This window comes from Apium graveolens, chromosome 1, assembly GCF_009905375.1.
Source record: "Apium graveolens cultivar Ventura chromosome 1, ASM990537v1, whole genome shotgun sequence".
Lineage (NCBI taxonomy): Eukaryota > Viridiplantae > Streptophyta > Magnoliopsida > Apiales > Apiaceae > Apium > Apium graveolens.
In genome coordinates, this window is record NC_133647.1 from 199127419 (window position 1) to 199150114 (window position 22696).

General features: G+C 35.0%; 1 pseudogene; it reads left to right on the top strand.

Annotated features, from left to right (window-relative positions):
• The first annotated feature begins 950 nt into the window (after positions 1–950).
• The window catches only part of LOC141716199 (uncharacterized), a 40269-nt pseudogene continuing 18523 nt past the window's right edge, over positions 951–22696 (top strand).

Sequence of the window (22696 nt, forward strand, 5' to 3'; positions counted from 1 at the left end):
CTTGTAGGTGAAATTGGAATGCTTAATTCTTCATCCTAAGGCAAGAACTCAGCTAATATTTTGCAGCAGAGTAATTTCCAGTAAATCAAAATTAATTTGATTTAATTGGAAATTAACTGAAATATGAATTATAATATTTCAGAAATCTCAGCATATTTATTTTTCAAAATTCAAAATTTAACTTGGAATTTTTCAAATTCTAAGAAAACTGCTCAGGTGTTGATCTGCATTCTTAATGTGTGAAATTAACACAAGGAAGAATTAAATTGATCAAAAGTGTATAGAGAACTGAGTTCTCGATAAGTCTAACTGACTTATCGACAAGTCATTTTAATACTTCTCGAGTGAGTTCTCGACAAGTCAATTTAATGACTTCTCGAGTGACTTCTCGATAAGCTTAACTATGACTTATTGATAAGTCCTTGTAGAGATCTCTAGTAGTGTTAATTCACAGAGTTCTCTACAAGTATAATTTTTGACTTATCAATAACTCAGAACTGAAATAATTTAATTTAATAAATTATTTTGGTAAAATACTTTGGAAAATTTATTCTAATTTTATTTTAAATTTATTCAAATAGAAGTTGGAATTAGTCAGTCCATTTTTGGACAAAATGGGTATTTATTTGACATCTCGATAAGTCAATTTTAAGTTCTCTATAAGAGTAATTTAAAATGACTTTTCGATATGTTCTTCTTTTCTTAAAATGACTTCTCGATAGACAAATTCCAAAGGTCTATTTTTGAGTTCTCGACAAGTCATTTGCTTTTACTATAAACACCCAGACTTCTAGATACATACACACACACACACACACACATATATATATATATACGTACAATTTTTGAGATCTCAAGTGACCTAGCCCTTCAAGCAAAAACCGATTTCTCTCTCAGTTTTACTCCTTTCTCAAAAAAATTTCTTACCCATTCATTCTCATTAATCAACAATGGCAGTCAATGTTGCAATATCCTCTATTCCAGAGAAAGGATCCAATTACCTCGCTTTTACTGATACTAACCAAGCTCCTGACAGTTTCAAGGGGTTTGTGAAACTTTTATCTGAGTCTTACCTTGCAGGAGCTTTGATTGCAAATCCAGTCCTGTACCTAGATGTGTTGCATGAATTCTGGACTACAGCAGTAGTGAGGAATGATATGAATGACAATTCTCTTTCTATGGTGGTGACATGTACAATTAGAGGCCAACTGATAGAATTCAATGACCAAGATATGAATAGAGCTTTGGGGTTGCCAACTGAGAATCTGGTGGAGGTGCCAACTCCTGATGAGCTAACTGAGTTTATGGACTTCATCAATTATGGTGGAAGAATCAACCTGTTAAGCTTAAATAGGACCAATCTAAGGAAGGAGGGGTTCTTTCATCTTTGATTCTGTGGCAAGGGCCTTCACTTGCAGGAAAACATGGTATGACAACATTTCAAGTGTTGTGAAAAAGCTGGTGTATTCAATTGCCCACAACAGACACTTGAATGTTGGTCTGTTGGTCCTGGAAGAACTTACAACCAGGCTAACAATGCCCCTTTCAGCTAGAGGTAAGGAAATTTTCTTTCCTAGATTTATTATGTCCATTTTAAATCATTAAGTAGCATACATACACTTATTGAATGGTATAGATAGCACAAAAATAATCAATTGTAAGCAAGTATCCAAAATAATATTTGGCTCACTTACTACAAAGAATAAGTTAAATGTAAGTCTGAAAATCACTCCATTTATGTTGGAGAGGTTAAGGACTTACCCTTACCCTATGACTGACATTAGATCTAACATACAATCTAGCACAGCTATGATCCCTGAACCTATGGAAGTACAAGCACAAGAACACCAACAGGGATCTTCCCAAGCTGCAACCATTCTTTCAAAACCTTTAGAAGCTAGGCAACCAACCACTTCATCTTCTCAAAAGGATGAGGTGAGTAAAAAGAAGAGAAAGGGGGCAACCTTAACTGTTGTAACTGAGAGTAGTGAGGATATAGCTGAAAAAGAGTCACCTTTGGTCAAGAGATCCAAAAGGAGTAAGAAAACTGAGATGACCACTCAAGCCTCCTCTGTATCCTCCCAACAGGATGTAGTTGTAAAAGCACCTAGTAGTGAGTCTCCACAGCCTGCACAAGAAGTAATTCAAGTGTATGGTAGAAGAAATAAGGATGGCACGCACGGTGAGGGCACATCTTTTGAAGCTCCCTCATCCATTCAGGGGGAGCTGCCAATACTCACTTCTGAATAACAACTTCTAATCTCTTAATTTTCTTCTTCCCATACCGCACTTGAATCTGTTTCTCAAGTGCAAGAAAAATCAAGTGACTTGGTTCAAAAAACCTTGCTCACAAACATGGGGGATTTATCATTTTTTACTGAAGACCCCATGGAAACTCAAAATGCACCTTCATGTGCAAATCAGTCTTCACAGACTATTAGGTTTGAGGGTAGTACTCATGAGGGGGAGCTACCTAATTCCTCTCCAATTCAATTGGAGGTTCCTCATGTAGGGACAACTTCCCTTAAAACTCTAGAAGAAATTTACTTGGCAGTTTATGCTAGGAGTACAATTGCCAATGATCCTGTCATAGAAGAGGCAAGTATAGCACATTTAAGTGTCAATATGTTGCAAGACACACAAGGGTTTGAGACTGGTGCACATGGCAGTAACCCAGTCAAATCCCCTCCAATTCAATTGGAGGTTCCCACAACTAGTGTGGAACAACAACTAGTCATAACCATAGAGCAATCTGTGAGTAAAAATGTAACTCCAGTCACAGGTGTTTTCTGAACCATCTACTTCACAACCTCAACAATCTCACGTTCTCTCTCAGTGGCTGCAAGAATCTGGATCTCAACCAACTTCTGTAGATGATCTACTAGTAGAGCAGATTTCTGGACTGGCCAACATATCTCAACATCTACTCACTTCTGATATGAGCAATCAAGAATATCAGGCCATCATGCTCACTTATAATGAAGATGTTGAAAAACAGTAGGAGAAGATTGTGAATGATGAAGAACGGGATGGTAATGTGGATTCCTGGATATCCTAAGATTTTATGTTGGAGATGGATCTAGTCTTGGCCAGATTCAGGGAAGAGTATGTTACAATCCTTGGAAGCAATGCAAAGGTCTTGACTCCACAAGAAGTGTATGATACAGTTACAAAAGTGCACAAAGCTTAGCTCAAGGCTTTTCACCTTTTTGGTAAAGCTCTTGAAGTCAAAATAACTAGTCATGAGGATAAAATCAGGAAGCTGGTGAAGGATAAGATGGATGAATTTATACCATCTCAAGTACAGATCACCTCTAAGTTCAAGCATTTTGTTGATCAGATGTCATGGATGGATTTTACTACAATATAGATGGAAGTCAAAAAATCTCAAACAATCTTTCATCAATCTCCATACAGTGGTCCAACAGTAAATCACTCATTTTAATGACACTAAGGTCAAGCTGGATCAACTTTACCAGAGCAGATATGAGCCTTCAGCTTTGCTAATGGAAGGCATCAAACAGGTTGTAGAAGACAACTTTGGCACATCTAGCAGCTCTTATCAGCCTGGATCCACTTCAACAAATTTGCAAAATCAGTCTCTACAGACTCAAGTCTCAGCACTGCAAGACTCCAACTCTTCTCTCACTGCATAAGTTCAAGCCTTAACATCTCTTGTCAAGAGCCAACAGATAGATATCCATACCTTGGTGGACTCTCATAAGCATCTTCAAATACAGAATTCTATAGCTTTGGGAGCCATCATGGGCAAACTCAACATACCTCTACCTTCTCTACCTGAACAGGTAAGGCCTGAAATTTTTACTCCACTGCTCATGACTGCCAACAAGACTAAGGGGGAGATAGAGGCTAGGCTGGCACAATCAAGATCATATACTCAACATGTCCAAGGTGCTGAAAAGAGATTAAGTCAAGAAGTTGATATTGGAATGGAGAGACTTTTTAAAGCAGTTGAGGGTCCCAGTCTAAGCAGGGAATTTGATGAATTGCTTAAGGCACTCAGGGCTTCTTTCAATGAAAATTTATTCACTTACAAGAAAGTCTTGGACAGGACAATAAACTCAATAAGGGTGATCTTGGTGACAAGAGACAACTTCAAGGAAAGAAGGATAGTGGTCAACATCAATGACTCAGGGGTAGACAGATGTATGCAGGTGTCCCCTCAAATGTCTTATCTCTAGGAGGGCATCTGAGTTAGATATTCTGATAAACAAAGTCAGAGTAGTGATTCATGAAGACACTCTCTTGCTAACAGAATTGAAGAATGCACAAGTGGCTGCTTTCCCAGAAGCTTATCTATAGCCTAGCAAGGGAGTAGCATACATCTGTCCTACTACCAAACACTTCAAACACTTCCAAGTTCTTAAGTAGTGTGTCATGGCCAACAAGAAGCTTATTATGACTCTTGAAACTAAGCTGAAAACAAAAAGGAACAAATCTGTTGAAGATGAGGAGATGATAAAGCTGTTGAGAAGATACTTGAATAATGTAGAAGCCAACTTGCCCAAAACTCAAATCAACAAGGATGATTTGGATGATGATGAGTAGAAGAAAGATGATCAAAATCCTTCTGGCTCAAATCCAAGTCAGTCCACTAAGCCATATGGCAACAAGAGTGGTGAGAAGAAGAAGGAGGATGAGAAGAAGAGAACTGATGAGAGAAGAAGTAAAAGAAGACATGATAGTTCAGAACCACACAAAACCCTAAAAATCCAAACACAATTATATAAAACCTCAGCTCAACCTATAACATCAACTATCTCAAACATCAAACCACCTCAAATCCAAAATTTCTGTACAAACAAACAGCCAATTTTTTTCTTAAAATTCCAATCACCACAAGCGAAACAAGTCTCAAGAATATCTCAACCCTACCTTTAACCAAGCCCTCACTAAAAGTCAATCTTAAATCTGTTGAGAGAAAGCCTAAGAAAGTCAAGCTTACAAAGAAAGTTGAAGTCACTAAAAGGGCCATCTAGAACTATTTCAAACAATCTGACTTCCTACCTCTAAATTGGTGCATCTCAGATGAAGATCATTTTCAACAACTTGTTGAGGAAATAGTCAGAGTCTGGGTTGTATCACTCAGAGAAGTTAGAATTTTCTATGAAGATGGTTCCTTCACTTTTATTGGCAGTGATCTAATGAATTCTCTCTCTCCCACAGAAATTAAGAGAATAATAAGTTTGTTAAAGGACAAGGATACTGCCACAAGGGAATGGAGATCAGTTATAGCTGATTGGTTGATTGAAAGGGAAGAAACAAGAAAATGAAATGAAGTTGAAGCTGAAGCTGAAGAGAGAAGGAGGAAGTATGATGAAGAAATTGAGATGTTTATAAAAAGATCAGAAGAGCTTAAAGCAAAAGGAATGAGCAGAATCTCTAAGGATGGGAAATTTCTAAACATCAAAACTGGTGGATTCTCAAGATTTATAATAGATTTGCTAGAGAGTGGTTATCCCAAGGAAGCAAGACAAAAACTTATAGAAGCTCTAAGTGGAACACCTATTATAGAAGAATTGGAAATTCTTGATCACTTGAAGAATGTTCTCAAGGAAGAAGCAGACACAAAAATTGTCTTTACCTGATACTTGTAACCATTGAACTTTGTAAATCTTATGTTGTACAACAGTTGTAATTCTATTAAGCTTTGTGTATTAATTTTATTTTCCATCATTTTAAAATTGGGGTTAGTCTTGTTAACAGGCATGAATTTGTGTTAAGCAAACTTCTCACAAATTGGGGGAGATTGTTGTACAAGACATGCCTGTACCTTAACAAGACTAAGTCAAATTGACAACCCTAAGTAAGTTGTATTGTAATCTTAGTCTGCATTTCTACTTGTAATATTTAAAGTCTGTAAAAATGTAAAAGAGCAGACTGGAGTCTTTTTCTATAAACAGTGTCAAGCCTAAGAATTCTATCTGGAAGAAGATCAAGAAGATCATGCTTCAGAAGAATTATGAAGAAGCTTGGAGTTGAATAAATCTGTTTTAGGAAAAATATTCTAAGTCAAGATCTCTACAAGTCACAGATTTAGTGTTATAGAGAAGTCATTCGAGAACTCCATAATGACTTATAGAGAACTCAGGAAAGCTTATAGAGAACTCAGAGATATCGATAATCCAAATTAAGGACATGAAGATTGGATATATCGATAAGTCATTTCTTCACTAGAGAACTCAGAGTTATCGACAAGTCAACATTCATTAGAGAACTCTGAGTTATCGATAAGTCAAATTCCACTAGAGAACTCAGAGATGTCGATAAGCCAAAATTTACTAGAGAACTATGAGTTATCGACAAGTCAAATTTGACTAGAGAACTCTGAGTTATCGATAAGTCAATAAGCCACTAGAGAACTCAAAGATATCGATAAGTCAAAGTGAAGATTTGAAGACTAGAGATCTCGACAAGCCAAATTCTCTTATAGAGAAATGGGAGATCTCTACAAGCCAAATTAACTATAGAGTACTAGAGATCTCGATAAGCCAATATACTTATCGAGATGTCAAGTTCTCTATAGATCAAACTGGAGATCTCGGGGTAAAATCTCAAAGTACAAAATTGCAGATTAGTTCAATATCCAAGATTAACAATCAACAAACAATCCAAACAGCTGGATTGACAAGTCTACAAAAAGTAGCTTGAAGGATGTGCAAGATAAATGGTGAAGATTAACTGACAAAGGAAGATCAAAATAATCACAGGATGCTAAAGATATGCTAAGCCAGAAATAGAAGATATATTTTTCTATAAATGGAAAAGACAAGTGACTATTTACAAAAGCTAATAGTATGTCTTATTGTACTCTGTGTAAACCATCAGTTAACTAAATTATAAAGTTAACACTGGTCTTTTAGTCAGAAGTAACATTTTAAGATAGAAAATCTTGTAACTCTCCCAAGGAGAAGCTAAGCTCTTTATCAACAAAGAGCCTAGAAATTTTGTAGCAAAACATTCTTAATTTTAATATAAAATTAAGTGAGTTTTGAAGATATGTGTTCTTTATTCATGTAAATTTAATTTATGCATGAACACACTTTCATTACAAGATTTAATTTATTTTGTTCAACCATAAAATATTCAAGAAAAGCTTAAAAATAGTAAAACACATTCGCCCCCTGTGTGTTATTCATTTTCTAACGGGTAACATATGGAGATTATACAAAAGGTGTGGATATTGAAGAGAGTGGGTGTAGGAGATGAAGTAGAGTTCTAATCCAAGTAAAATTGTGTAAGTGTGTGTATATGTAGATAATGATTATCTCCCCATTTTATCTTGTTTAACCATCCTCATATAGCTCACAGGTTGCTACAATTAAGCCACATCCTTGCTGCTTGTTGCTGGAAAATAGGAGATGTAGTTTAACCTCCCTTCTATTTTTAAGGGTTGTTATTTGATTTAGTTTAGTTGTTGTTCTATTCCCGTCCATCTACCCCACTCCCGTCGTGTCGACTGTTCCCATTGGTTCCTTTTGTGTCAGCAGAAACTCTTTACGTCGAAGTCATCATGTTTAGTAATCTTCATGTCCTGACGGGTGAAAATCCGGTACCAACATTTGCCCCTAATTTTATTGGAAGTGTTCAATACCCAATGAAATTATCTTCAATCCTTGTTCATGTCAATTCTAAGTCTAGTGTCACCATCTTCAAAGAATAACTTGCTCTCACACACACTTCAGTCGATTTGATTATAGATATGTTTCTTGTCTAACCAGGACTCGAAATACCACATGCCAAGTTACTATCAGGTTGACGCGTGCAACTTCTATACACGTTGATGTATACATGAGTTATATATTAACTTCTTTGCAATAGTTTTCTCTTAAATTTTTGATCTAATATTTCATCTATTCGGCTTATGGCTCAAGTTGTATGTGCATTTTCTTGATCTATCGTTGTAATGTCTTGATCTTCTTAGGTCGTGCAGTTACTGTCTTGATAAGTATGTACCTTCATATTGACTTTTTATTTCGATGAAGTAATCAAACCTTGCCGAGTAGACTTGCACGTAGATGTGCTTGTTGTTATCTAGTTTATCATAAACCAATTGTCCAGCCATTGTACATGTCTCGCAATGATGTGAACATTCTCGGTTGTTTGGAGTTACGCAAAGTTGCATTCAAGTTGTTTTTATATTGCGATGTTTGTAAAATCGGCATATGTGTGTACTCTTCGATCTCGTTTGTCACAAATTGTTGGGTGTTTTACTTGTTGCCTCACTTTTGTAGTCTTCATGATGTTGTTGATTAATTGTACTCGTTTTTGTCTCATATATGTATGTTGTTCAAGATACTTTACTTGCTCGCCATGTTCATTAATCTCGTTTGAAGGAAGTCGTTGCTCTTAAGGTGTGGAGAATGTGCGAAACATATAACAACAGTCCAATATGAAGCATACTTGATTTGAAAGTGCAAAAGTTAGAAAAAAAGCTAACCTGATGTCACTATTGTTGCAACCTAAAGAAGCCAACTGTTCTGAGAAGATTCGTGTAATACCAAATTAGGTTGCTTCAATTTTGAAGATATATATGAGAATGGAGATCATGGGATATTGTTGAATCAATGAAGATCTATAATGAGTCTTTCCCGGATGATGCCTTCCCGATAGACGATCTTGATAACCTTGGTAGTGAAAACGCTGAAATGAAGTCTTAGAAATGTACCCATCATTTTGATTTCTTTTTGTTATTTTGTTTATCTCCGTTGATGCTGTAATTTGCTAGTTGAAGCAAAACTAATCATTTTATAGTATAAACTAAAAGATTTTCCGTCAGGTGATTGTCATCCTGTAATATTTTTATTTTCAAGTACGATATCGATGTTGCACAATTATGTATGCTTCACGAGGCTGTTAGTAGGACCTTGTGAATTCCATATTGAGCACTTATCTTGAAGAGGTCACTGTCATATAATGAACCACAGCTAGCTTAATTCTCAATTATAACCATTTTTTGTATTAGTTTGTCATATCTTATTCTTGTTCATTTGTCAAGTCATAACTTCGTTGTACACGTTTACCAGACGTAGTATTGCAGTATAATTTAAAGTCCTTATGGACGTAAGGTAATTGCAAAGTGCATGATCTTTAGATCACATACAAACATGGTTTACCAAGAGAAAATATATTCTCGTCTAATGAGTATTTTGTCAACATATTCGATTTGACAATTATATCTTAGTCATGTTATCATCCCAAGATAGTGAAAGAATTATCATAGTGAGTCTTGTCTGCTCACTTTATGTCGATTGAATAACTATTATGAAGTGTCCTTATTTTTTATGTTTCTCGTTATGTATTACACGTGTCGTGAATTGTTATGTCAGTTGTATTGTTTGTTATAATACATCGGTGCATGCACTCGTAGAGTTGCTAAGAGGCCTTTCCCTCTTGAAGCTCACCTATTATTCGTAGTTTCTATATTAAAATAAATAAATCAGGATGTTATGTCCATCGTTGTATTTAATGTTGGTAAGGGTTTGCCCCTGTCGATATATCGTAGTAGGATGATCAGTCCTTTCAAAGTAATAGAGTTGGGATATTATGTCCCTCATCTATTATGTGGGGTATTTCCCCATGCGTCATACTTGTTATGTATTTGCATCATGTATGATATGTAATGCAAATGACTTAACTAAATGCAAGACGTAAAGGTCATATTATAGGTCTAATATATGTATTAAGAAATTGCAAAAATTATATAAGATGTATTGTATTGAACATGTATAATCAAACATACTTTCATATAATACATATCGATTGCAAAGAAGATATCATGTATTATCGAAGGCAAATATATTTCATACTTGTTAAAATAAAATACAAAGAAGAAAGTACATCATAGAGGAACGTACCATTCTTGAGTTATTGAAAACAGATTGTTACAAAGACATTAAACATGATACGACTTCAAATGGATTGCATTTCATCTTCCCAAGATTTGGTTCTCGTCCATTGTTATAATGTAGTAAGCTCCTCTTTAGTTATGTTGGCAATGATGCATGATCATGTATGTCTCTGAATTTTCCGACATTTCTGTTGATTGTATTTAAGAATAACTTTCTTAGGATAAGGTAATCTTGTTGAAGTTTTATAATTCACACATTATTGTTGTAACTTTTAGGCACTCATTGTAGATACAAGACCACTCATATTTTTACCATATAATAACATTCGTCGATTGTATCCAAGTCATGGACGAGTTCCTTACTGTTGTCATCTTCTGTCAATCAGCCTTAGTTTTAAGCTTGCTTAGTTTCCAAACATCCTTATAATAATATCATAGTTGATTTCATTCTTAGCACACTTATTACATCTTTGTCGAGATGTTGGATGTTATTTGTTAAGTAATCTTTGAGTTGTTGTATTCAAGCTGTCGTGTTAGTGTCAGGTTTTAACTTTCCTGATTTTTTTAAGGTGTCATCTCCATCAACTATTGGTTTGGAGACGTCTATGATCGGAATATTGAATATTTTGAGATGTCTAAATATTTCTCATATTCCAGCTTAGACGTTAAATTGTAAATAGGACTCTCTTGGAACTCGTCTTATATCGAATACATGAAATTCAACTTGTAGAATATTGATTTTTTTGTTTAAGCTAGATTTTTCCCGTCTTCTGTTCTTCACATTTGTTGAAATGGTTCATATTCAGTGAAAGATCGTGACTGCATGTTGTCCACTTTCTGGAATTCCGCAGTTGTCAACTTTCTGGATTCCTGCAGTTCTCAAGCCGATTTTCAATGTGTCGTTCATGTCCTTGTTGTTCATCTCCTTAAAGTCATGACATATAGAGTATGCTTTGGTGCCCCCTTGTGGCGATTTTAAGACAAGTCTCAATCATGTCCATTAACATTTGGAGATGTCATGTATTGCTCCACTTTTCCGTTCAATTGTGTCAAAAGACTTGGATTGAAATCAGCCACAAAATCATCAGAGCTTGTGAGATCATAGTTGTCAAGCATACCTTTAATTGTGAAGGCTTCTTCATGTTGCTCCATTCAATAGAATCTTTTATTTCGTTGTAGTATGTCGTGGAACATTCCGCACTTACCTAATGAATATGAAATGAAGTTTTTCCAAGAAGTTAGTCATCATGTCAATATTTGGACGTCTTTGGATGATGTTGGAGATGTCAACTCAAGAGTATTAGTCAAGTGTTTTACATGATCAACCATGTTTCTAGAGTTCCATGAATGTGGGGGTAGTCGTTTCGGAGGTGTCGTCTCCCTCTTATCGTACTCATCCTCACATCTCGACATGTACTCTGTCATGTAGCCTTTCTTGAAGAGTACTTGAATTTCCCTTCTCAATGTTGCGCATTCATGTGTCTTGTCTTCATAGTAATCTTGAAGGTAATATTTTAGTTCTAATTTTACGTAGGCTCGTTGGTTATCATTTTTAGATGACATCACACACATCCGACTCATACTTTCTCACATGTATTTTATTTAGCTAGTCGATATTGTTGATGCAATAATTACATAAGAAGATATCATGATGAATTAGTTATAAAATAATTTATGTTTAGAAGTATATTACTAATGACAAAAGCATTATTCATTGATCATAAAACAAGTACATTTAGATATGAAATAACAAAGATAACAAATATAAGAATAAAAATAACATACGAACATGAAATATGTTCAATCAGAATTTACTTTGATTTGTCAAGTACAAGCTAACTTACGTCTGGACATAAGGTATTGATTGATTAATACGACAACATTCAATACCTATTACATAATGACAAGAAATTGTGATCGTATGACGTAGACATGCATGTTTAACAACTACTTGTAAATTTAAGGTGACATTGATGCATATAGAAATATTTATGTCTCATTATGTCATCACAATTTGAGAGCCTAAAAAATATTTGTGAAGTTTTAAGGGCAAAATAACAAGAATCAACATGACATCATGATATGTGAACAACATGCATCAATGATATGTCCAAAATATAGTTAACGTTAATAAGTATGTGAATGATATCATGCCTAAATAAAGTAACCGATATTATATTTTACATGAGTGGAACATGGATCAATGTATCATAACAAAACATCAACCAAACATCTAATGAAATTCATCAATGAAACAACATGATGACATTATGGGCATCAAATGAACTCAATTCAACGCAAAAGATAGAAATTGAAAGCAAGTCTAGCAAATTGAAGATAACTAGCATAGTGTTTTTAGGATTTATTTAGAAGTAACTGGGAATAAAAAAGAAATGACAGAGAAGTATGAAAAGAGATTACTTGTAGTGCCTTCAAATGGAGAACAATTCAACTCCTTTGAACATGTTTGCCGTCAAGTCTGGATAACTTGTCGTCTTCTCATTTCCAATTTGATCTTTAAACATCTTGTTGACATGTTGTTAAAATCTTGCACCGACACTCATAAGGCCAAATGTCATGGCCAAGTAGCAATAGATGCCCCTATCCGTTAGAAAAGTCATCTTATCTCTATTTGGATGATAGGCTTGAATCTAGTTATGACCATTTATGCATCCATAAATGTCAAGAGTTTATATCATGTCATCGCGTCGATTAACATGTTAAGAGTGCATGTCTAACCATCATGTTGATCAATATGTTAAGAGTTTGTGTCATGCTGTCATGTTGATCATAATGTCATTGATTAACTAATTTATGTTCAGTTTTTATTTGATATGTACATCGTATGGGTTGTCATTCAATTTATATGTGATCACGTCAGGGTTGGTATCTATCATTACATCATGTTCCCAAGCGAAGGCGTTCACTATTTTCGTCAGAAAATCAATCAAATTGAACTCCATCTTTGGTGTCACATCATGTCCAATAACAACAACCATGTCCCCTATCATTAAGCTGACATTAACCAAGTTTTTTAAAATCATCGCAACAACTAGTGGGTGTTATGGCTCTTGTCATCATGTTTTTAGTTTCCTTTCATGTAAATATTATATTCAACTCAGGTTAGAGTCGTTGGACACCTTCAGAAATGTCACTAACTTATACTGAGTCGTCGTATTGATATTCATGTCAATATGTAATTCCGACAAGCTGTTGATGTCGGACACCATCTTTAGGTGTAGATCATGTTGGTATCTAGACATGTCATCAAAATATGTATGTCTTTGTATAAAATTGATGTCGTCCTCTTATTCTTCGTTCATAGAGTAGCCTCACACTCATACTTAAGAAAGATAACAGCCTCTCGAGTCGTGTGTTGTCGACTTCCTACTAGAATGATGGTAATTTTCAGAATCTTCATGTCCGCCTTCTTCAAATCTGATTTGCACCATGGCTTTGACATGTTATTTTCTTTTCGTACTCCAATTCGTAGGGTTCTCAAGGAGAATGATAAGAGTTTCCTCCATACGGCGTTGTTTTTCATCATCGTAGATGTCGTCCACGTCTAGTTGTCGTACCACACTTTATATTATCCACCTTGTTTTATGATTTCATAGAGCCAAGCTTCGTCTTGAGTGCCTTCTTTTCTGAATAAAACATTCATGTCATATTGAAGCTTTGTAAGGAATGAAACCATGTCTCTGTTTATATCCACGTTATCACCTTAATTTGTCGTCATACCTTCATGTGTGGAATCATCACCCATGTTGAAAATCATATAGACTCTTAGCTAATTTCCCACCGACGGCGCCAATTGTTTTTACCAAAATTTGTAGGTTAAAAGTTAAGTCTAATAGATTTAATCATGGAAAAGCGTAAAAAGAAAAGTGATCGACATATGCAAAAAATAAATGGACGCGAATAATTGGTGACGCGGAAAACCCTTGTGAAAGGATAAAAACCACGAGTGGGACGATACCCGGCCGAAATAATTCCTTTATAATGATATCAAGATGATTACAAGTGATTACATTCAATGTAATGATAATAAGACATGGCGGAAAACACTTTCATCGAGTATCAGTCTGGACGTGTCGAATGTCGGCTTGAATGTGTCGAGTGTGCAGTTTGTGCTCGTCGATCATGTAGACCCACTCGTCGGCTGAGAGAAAATATGATATATATATATATGATGTTGCAAGTGATTACAATCAATAAAATAGCAAGGAAAATAATATAAAACTTCTGATTTGAGTGTGGAAATTTGATGTGAAAAGAGAGGATTTTTCTTGAGGTAGAAATGTATAGTATGGTATGTAGATGTAGATTATTTAAGGGATAATTATCAAGAGATATTTCAAAATACATATTCCGAGCTAATATTTGAGGTGAGAAGCTAGGTAGTAGAGAGAGAGAGTTAGTGTTTTGTGTAAATATAAGTGTAAAAATTATATATATATATATAGGTAACGTATTGTGGCGCCCCAAAATCCGGGGTCAGGGATCTCGGAGGCCACGCCATCTAAACCACTACAAACCACATATCTCACGCCACAATATATAAATACTCACACCTTACAAACCCACACTTAACACACACACACACACACACACACTTACAGGTTATTGTCTTGGAAACGAACCATTCATAACTAGAGTAAATCAAATCACAAAGTGATAATTATTACAACCAAAAAGTAATTAAGTCTTACCGGAGAGTAACCTTTAAGTAAGGCTAGTCCATCGTCCAAATATACGTTTCTTGTTTATTACCTTACATAAGTCATACGTATAAATAAGCCGAACTAAAAACAACTGAAAACCAATCCAACTTATTCGGACTACCTGCGGTACAGCACCAAACAACCTACGGTACAGCTGGCCATTTCCTACCCATTTCCTGGTTGTGGTTCTCATGGTAGGCATCTTGATTCACTGTTGTGTTTTGTCAATTTAAGAAAACAAGTGTGAGCTATAATGCCCAACATAATAATGTACAGTATGAAAATGACTGTAATGGTAAACTTACGTAAAACATCTTATAATTACGTTTTATTCGAACATAGTTTTCCTTGGTGATACACACCTTCTTATGAAAACAATCCTTTAGTGGATTTTATTATCCTGCGAATGCCTTAAAAGTAAACCCAGCACCTAGGCTCGGGTTACGGTATTGCATCACAATTCCAATTGGAAGAATAGGACCCTCGTTGGAGCCACCGCATACGATGATCAGTCGTACTACGATAAAAGTAACCTTTTCTAAGAGTAGAAGGACGACACCTTCGTATCCCGGTTATCACCCTTGCCGCATACGGGCTATGTGTAATATCCGGGATATATCGTGTAATTATTTTTGCTATTATACAATTATTATGTGTGTACAGTATCTATTCTGTGAGTTAATTGTTAAATGTTATCTGTACTTGGATATTCAAAAATAATATTAATTGAGTATTTTAATTTTTATATGTCCAAAATAAAATATAGATAATTATCATATCTTCCTAATTATTTTTATGTTGGTTTATGGATTTATAAGAATCATCTGAAATTTCTAAAATCTTTTTCCGAGTATTTAAAATCTATTTTATAAAAAACGGGAACCAACCGACGTCATCCGTTGTTACGTTTTTAGAACCCGAAACTTTTCCGAGAACTCCTTCCTAACCTAATTGTAATATTTCGAGCATATTCCATGTTTCGACTTTTTCGACCCGGCGTACGGTTTGTCCTGCGCGGGTCCCGGCGCAACATTTTCGATACAATATTCGTTTCGGTAAATCAATAAAACTCGTATTTTCGAGAAACGGAGCTTTTTATTAAACTATCACAATTATCACCTCGTATACGTGTAAACAGGCGCTGAGACCAAGACCGTAGTACAAATTGTACTGATTTGGATAATTATCACGAAAACCGATACTGTTTGGATCAGTTTTTATAAATAAACGTACCGTTTTATATCTGGAATGATCCAACGGGATACTAATTTTTCGTAATTATAAATAGCCTTTTACCGTATTTTATTTCGTATCAAAATCATTTGCAGATAGTTAATTCTATAATTTTCAGAGAAAACCCTAATTACTAAACTGTTCTAAGAATCAAACAGCAAAACGAAGGCGTTACCGATCTCTGTTTTCAAAGCTTGAGTAACCAAAACGAAGGATTTGAAGTGTTCTATCAGATTCTGAGCTTTGTTTCACTGCAGAACCAAAGGTTTATTTTCTGAAAATTTATTTATTTTCGAATTAAAATTATTAAAAATATGAATTTTTGTTCGGATGATTGTTTGTATGATTTGATGATTGCATGTTGTAGAGCTTGTTTTCCTGATGATTTTCATAAGTCATACGTCTGATTTGGAGTTTAATAACATGTTCAAATTTGAGTTTGATTTTCGAATTTTAAAATTAGGGTTTATAAACCCGTATGAATGTTCTTAATTAAAATTTGGGGGTTTCTTATTCTGTGATAGATTGATGTTGTATTATAGTGGGTTGTGTTCTCTGTGAAATTTGCAATCTAGTCGTATAAGTTTCATGAATCAACGAGGTCTGTAAAAGAGGGAGTTAGGTTTTAAAGTTTTCGTAGAACTCGCCGGAAACCGGCGAGATTCTTGATCATTTTCCGGCTAATTCTGGGATGATTAGAATGAATTGAAGGCATGGTTGTGTTCCTTATGAAGTATAGATTAAATCTGGAGTTTGTGGTGGTGGTAGGAGGCCGGAGTTGAGTTCTCCGGCGAACCCGACTATTTTCCGGCGAAGGGCTGGAAAATTGCAGTTTGGTACCCCAACTTTTGAAAACGATGAAGTTAAGTCCCTGAACTTTCCAGAGTTTGCAAAAGTTGGATTCATGTTTTAAAAATATTTAAAAATCATATTTCCTATTTATTTTTATTATAAAAATTCATTTTAATTTCTGAAAATTCGAAAAATTAGTATTTTAATTCCGAAAATTATTTTTAATTCAAAAATAAATATGAATTAATTAGTTAATTAATTTCAGTTAATTTTTAATTGATTAATTGGTCAATTAATTCGAAAATTAATTGATTAATTGATTTAATTAATTATTAATTGATTTTAATTACTTATTTAATTAGATTTAATTATTTAGAAATGATTTAAAAATTCCGAAAAATAGTTTCGAGTTTTAAAATATATTCTAAATTATTTTCAAGGCTCGATAATTATTCTAAATTAGTTCGGAGCCAGAATTGGCCAATCGAACCCTGTTTATTACTCCAAAATTGATCCAACGACACGTTTTAATTCCGAAAAATGTTTTAAAATCATTTTAAGTAACCGAAAGCCTGTTATGACCCGAGACATCTTTATAAATGGGATGGCATTGATTATTTAACGTGTTATGTGTTATATGTGACTTGTAGGTTGACTGTAGGTCTATATGTTCGGTGATTACTTGTTTATAGCGTAACTTTCAATCCGTTAATCGGATTTGAGTAAAACGAAGGGTAGATAGAATTGTATGTCGAATAGAATGGTATGAGTTCAAATATTAATAGATACTTATGATGCCTAGCAGAGTAAGCAAGGCGTAAGAAAGAGAAGCAGGTGATCAGAAAATAGAATTGACATGTAGAAAATATCGCAAGTGATCAGAGGATAGAAGCGAGGCATAAGAGAAACAGACGAGTGATTGTTGAATGGGGTCATTAGACAAGTACAAGTGAAGTTGAAATCGATTATGATAAGGCAAGTATTTTAAACCTTTCTCAAAATACAATGCAAATATTTCTAAATTCTCTTGTGACATATTGTTTAATACCCAAAATAGTTCTGTTTTATACTGTACACATTTTGAATCCTTCAGCCTTGAACCCGAGCCACAGCATTTGATCTTTGAGCCGTAAGCCTTATTCTTTGTAAACCATTTCTTGTTGATTTACCAGATACTAAACCACACAAATAAGATACTACTCCACAAATATATATCCATCATATATATACCAAACACTGGAACAGAATTGTTTACACATACAGACACTTTTATACTCAACCATACCTTGTGATATCAAAGTACTAAAACCTTGTCAAAACACTATTCATCTAATATCCGATTATCCTACCGGCTGAGGCCACTTCTTTTATGTATTTTGACATACCCTTTTTGGTAACTATGAATTTTTACCATGCTCTTTTACAAATGTTTTATGGTTATTGATTATGATCTGATTTTATTGAACTCTATTGCTTATCATATTGAAATGCTTTAGAATTGGATAGTTTTCTTTGTGTGGACCAGATTCGTGGTCAGACCATATCGATGGTCAAGTTAGGCCAATGTGTGCCTTGGATCCAGTAGTTAGAGCAGTGTTGTGTGCTTTGCTCGGGGTTAGTGCGTGACTGATCAGCAGCCTAACCTTGGTTTTAAAAACTTAAAATGAATATCCAATTTCATTGACTGTTTAACAGGAAACTTGATTCTTTTGAATCGCCTCGTTTATTATTATTTAACCTCAGTTATTGATAATATGACTTGCTGAGCTAGTTAGCTCACTCTTGCGAACCTTTTTATGTATTCTACAGTTAAGAAGGATACGGTTGATAGCGAGGTTTCCCAGTTCAATGTTCGAGCTAGGATTCCAGATTATGATTGATCGAGCTAGTTGGAGCTTAATGCAGTATTGAGATAGTAAGGTTGTAAGAATAATTTCATATCAGTTGTAAATTAAATTAGTTGGGATTGGTACGTTGTAATAAAAGTTAAGGTTGTGGCTTGTTTTCATACTTTAACCTGTTGCGGTCTGTGGTTATGTAAAGCAGGGTCATTATAAATAATATTTTATATATACAGGTTTATATCTTGATTATGTGTTGTGGACCCCAAACTTCTGACCCGGGTTTGGAGGGCGCCACAGGTTGGTATCAGAGCTACAGGTTATAAGTCACTGAAACAAGCCTAGATTGTCGGGATTGGGTAGAGGGTTAGGATTAGGAATAGGAAATAGAAAGATAGGTCATTGTGAGGTTGAGTGCGACTGTATAGTATATCTCTGGCACGGTTCGTGTTGCGATTCGGGATTCTTGACTAGCGACGTGATATCCAGGCAACGGCAATGGCAGATCCTGATTTCCCTGCATCAACTGATTGTTTGGAACCTTCCGTTTAAGGATCGTCATCTTCTCCCAGATTCAATTTGCGCCTTGATCTTCCATCAGTATTAGCGGTATTACCTTCTGTTATGATAGTTGCGCCTCTCCAAGTTATTCAACGCTATTCTATCATCTCTCGATATGAGACTACCTATTCAAGAACCTTCATTTGCTATTCTTGTTCTTTTGAACATTCAACTATGAATGTATCTTTTCTGTCTATTATATACCATATTCTACATCCTTAGTTTAAAAACCTTTCCAACGAAACAACAGCGTTTGCGAGAAGGGACGCGATAGCGGCAGTAAACGGTGAGTATTGAGATATAAATTAAGGTGAGAAGGAGTTTAGAAAGAAGATTCAAGTGTTCTGGAGGATGGCTGTATCCGGTTAAAAGAAGCTATTAGTAATTAGGCCACTCATGACTAGCTTGTGAAATGAAGTAGAAAAGTGTTGAAAAGAGAGAGTTAGAGGAGATTAGGGATCTGAAGATTTCTTGAGATTAGAAAATGGTGTTGTAATGATGTGATAAACATTTTAACAAGATTATGTGACATTAGCTGACTTGTTGACTATTGGATAATCTGTTCCACTCAATGATTGCAAAGTGGTTAACGGGAGTACTACCAGTATGGGAGCCTTAATGTGAAGCTACGAATAAGATAATGTGCAACGACAGCGGAAGTTTTCATTGATTACGGAAAGTAATAGACCTAATGAAGGAAAGGAGATAAATGAAAGTGAATGGATCTTTGGGTGATCATTTCTTTAACTTGGTATCTGGTCATAAGAAGGAAAACAACCAACTCATACAGTAAGGACAACCGGAGGTGTGATTTTCAAAATTTTCAAAATTTTTTAACAAGTTTTCGAAAAAGATTTTTCCTCACAAAATTTCTAAAAGCCTTTTGAATAAAATAAGTTTTAAACCTTGGTTGTCAAGTTACTACTTGAGTTTCTTATTTGTTAAAAGACCCGAATTATCTGGAAGGATGTTGTTTCAGACTCAGTATTGTTAATTCGGAGAATGAGGTAACCTGCAATTATGAAGAAGTGAGTGCAAGTATTGTTTGATAGGATTAACAACAGAACCAGCGTACGGAATAACTATTCATCCAATTACTGGAATTATCAGAGTTCGAAGAATTCATTGATTAAACGGAAGCCTGAGCATGACCGAAGAAGATTGGGAAAATTTCCAGACTTTTCTAAAGGAAGAATATTATTAATAAAATGATCGTTATGTTGAATGATTTACGGTTATTCCAAATTAAAAAGAGGAAACTCAAGGTTATCTGATAAGAATGCCATTATGATCAAATTGTTAAAGTATTATACGTGTAGGTGCGACGTTATAGACGCGAGACTTAACGAGTAAGAATCTACCATAATGCTTAGTTGCGAAGGCATTTTAGCATACTTCTAAAGTTGTTATGTGACACAATTGGGAAATGATTGAGCAAGCTCGAAAGATGATTACAAGTGAAATGTGGATGGTGACCAATGGTACCATCCTCGTCCTCAACATTACAGCGTATATTTCTTTTTAATTCCTAAAATGTCTGAACTCCTTTTCTTAATAAATTCTTTCTGATAATATCAAAAAGAAGGATTTTGCATTCCTTTCAAATTTAATTGTTCCCCTCGGGTTTTGTTTTCTGATTGGGACAAACAGTGTTATGATGAGACACTTTGTCGGAATGACGAAGAGTCGGGTGGGACGCCACCTAATCATGTGCTGTATGCCATACGGTATGAAAGACTGACCATCTTAAGTACCAATGTGGTTGTCTTATTCATATTCAAATCATTACTTCTTCTTTCTTTTCAACTCTAAGTTTATTAAAATTGTGAATCCTTCTAGTTGTTTCGTTGTACCGTTGTTCTTTGCGAGAGCTTTTTAAATAAAAGTCAACATATTATACACCCAGCGGGCAAAATCTCATCTACCTCTCATGCATGAAAAGGAAACAAGGGTATATGGTGAGAATTGCAAATCACTGGCCCTAGCCAGGGATGCATTATGAGTCAAAGGAATCTACTTCAATAAGGGATACATCTCCAAGAACGAGAATTTGCGATATGTTATTTAGAATATGGATGTGATGACGTGGAAGATTATTGCGGATACCTTATGTGTTAAAGTATTGAAAGATGTGGGACCAATTGGATCGTATATCTCTCAAGGTTTTATTGATAAGATGAATTATCCTGTCGAATCAATAAGTTTATGACTAAAGGAATAGCAAGTTAAGAACGTGCAGTTATTAAATAAGTAAGTACCAATGGCGGAATCGATATTTCTGGCAATAAGCTGTGAAGAATTGATATCATTTGAGATAAGAGGATTTGACATTATTCTAAGAAGTGGATTAACTATTCAAGTGTGATGCCCAGGTAGACCTTCGTGATGGAAGATAGTTCTGAAGACGCCAAATGAGAACATGAAGAAGTTTAAAGGACAAAGGAAAGTAAAGAACTTGTTAAGAACGATTTAAGATTACAGCGACCAGAATATAAGTGCTATGGCGATTATAAATAAGAGTCAGGAGCAAACCGAACTTGAAGATTTTACAGTCTCAAGATATGTTTCCAGATGAGTTACCAATATTTCCTTTAGATAAAGAAAATGCATTTATGATTGATGTGACACCTGAAATGAAGCCAGTGTCCAAAGCCCCGCACAGAATGGCACCAGATAAAATAAAGAAGTTACTAGAGGAAATGTAGGAGATAAATAGAAGAAAAAGCAACTGGACCTAGCATACCCCTTAAAGTGCCCTAGCACGATGTGTTAATAAGAAAGATGAAAGTGTGAGATTATATGTTAGCGAAAGCTCAACAAGGTTACTCTCAAAAGCAGATATCTGTTATCTCGAACCAATGATTTGTTTAATTAAATGAACGAAGCAAGGTATTTTTATAAGATTGATTTGAGACTGGGTATATTACCAAGTGAAAATTTAACTTATAGACGTATCAAAGATAATTTTCAGAACTCAGTACTGTTGTTATAAAATTCTAGAAATGTTAGTGGGATGAACTGATATACCAGTGATATTTAAATTTGATGAGTAGAATTTTGAAGGAAGAATTTGGATAGGATATACTTGTGTTAATTAAGAAGAACCATGCAACTTATACAATGATAGCTGAGGAGTCAAAGAAGAAAGAAGCGGTATAAAAAGAGTTTACCAGGTGAAAACTTTAATGGCAGGAGGTATAATTCTTAGTATAGACAGTCAGTAAGGAGGAGACAAAAGGGGATTCAGCAGAAAATTTAAAGATAGTATGAATAAAGAAAGACCAGAAGCACCAACAAAAGTAAGAAGTTTTATCATGGGCCGGTATTATTGGAAATTTGTGCAAGATTTCTTGAAAGTTGTAATATTCGAGATGAAGTTAACCAGGAAAAGCAAGAAGATTATATGAAATGGAGAAGGGTGAAGAAAGTTTTGCGGAGTTAAATGAAAGAATGGTTACAACACCTATTTTATCACTTTGAAAGCATCAGGGAGATTTGGTAGTTTATAGTGATACTTCTCGTAAGGGAATAGGATGTGTGTTGACGCAAAACAATAAAGTTATTGCATATGCATCCAGACAACCGAAACCTTATGAGCAGAAGTACCCTACTCATAACTGGGGATTAAAAGCAACAATAATATTCATTTTGAAAGATTGGGAAATATTTTAAGT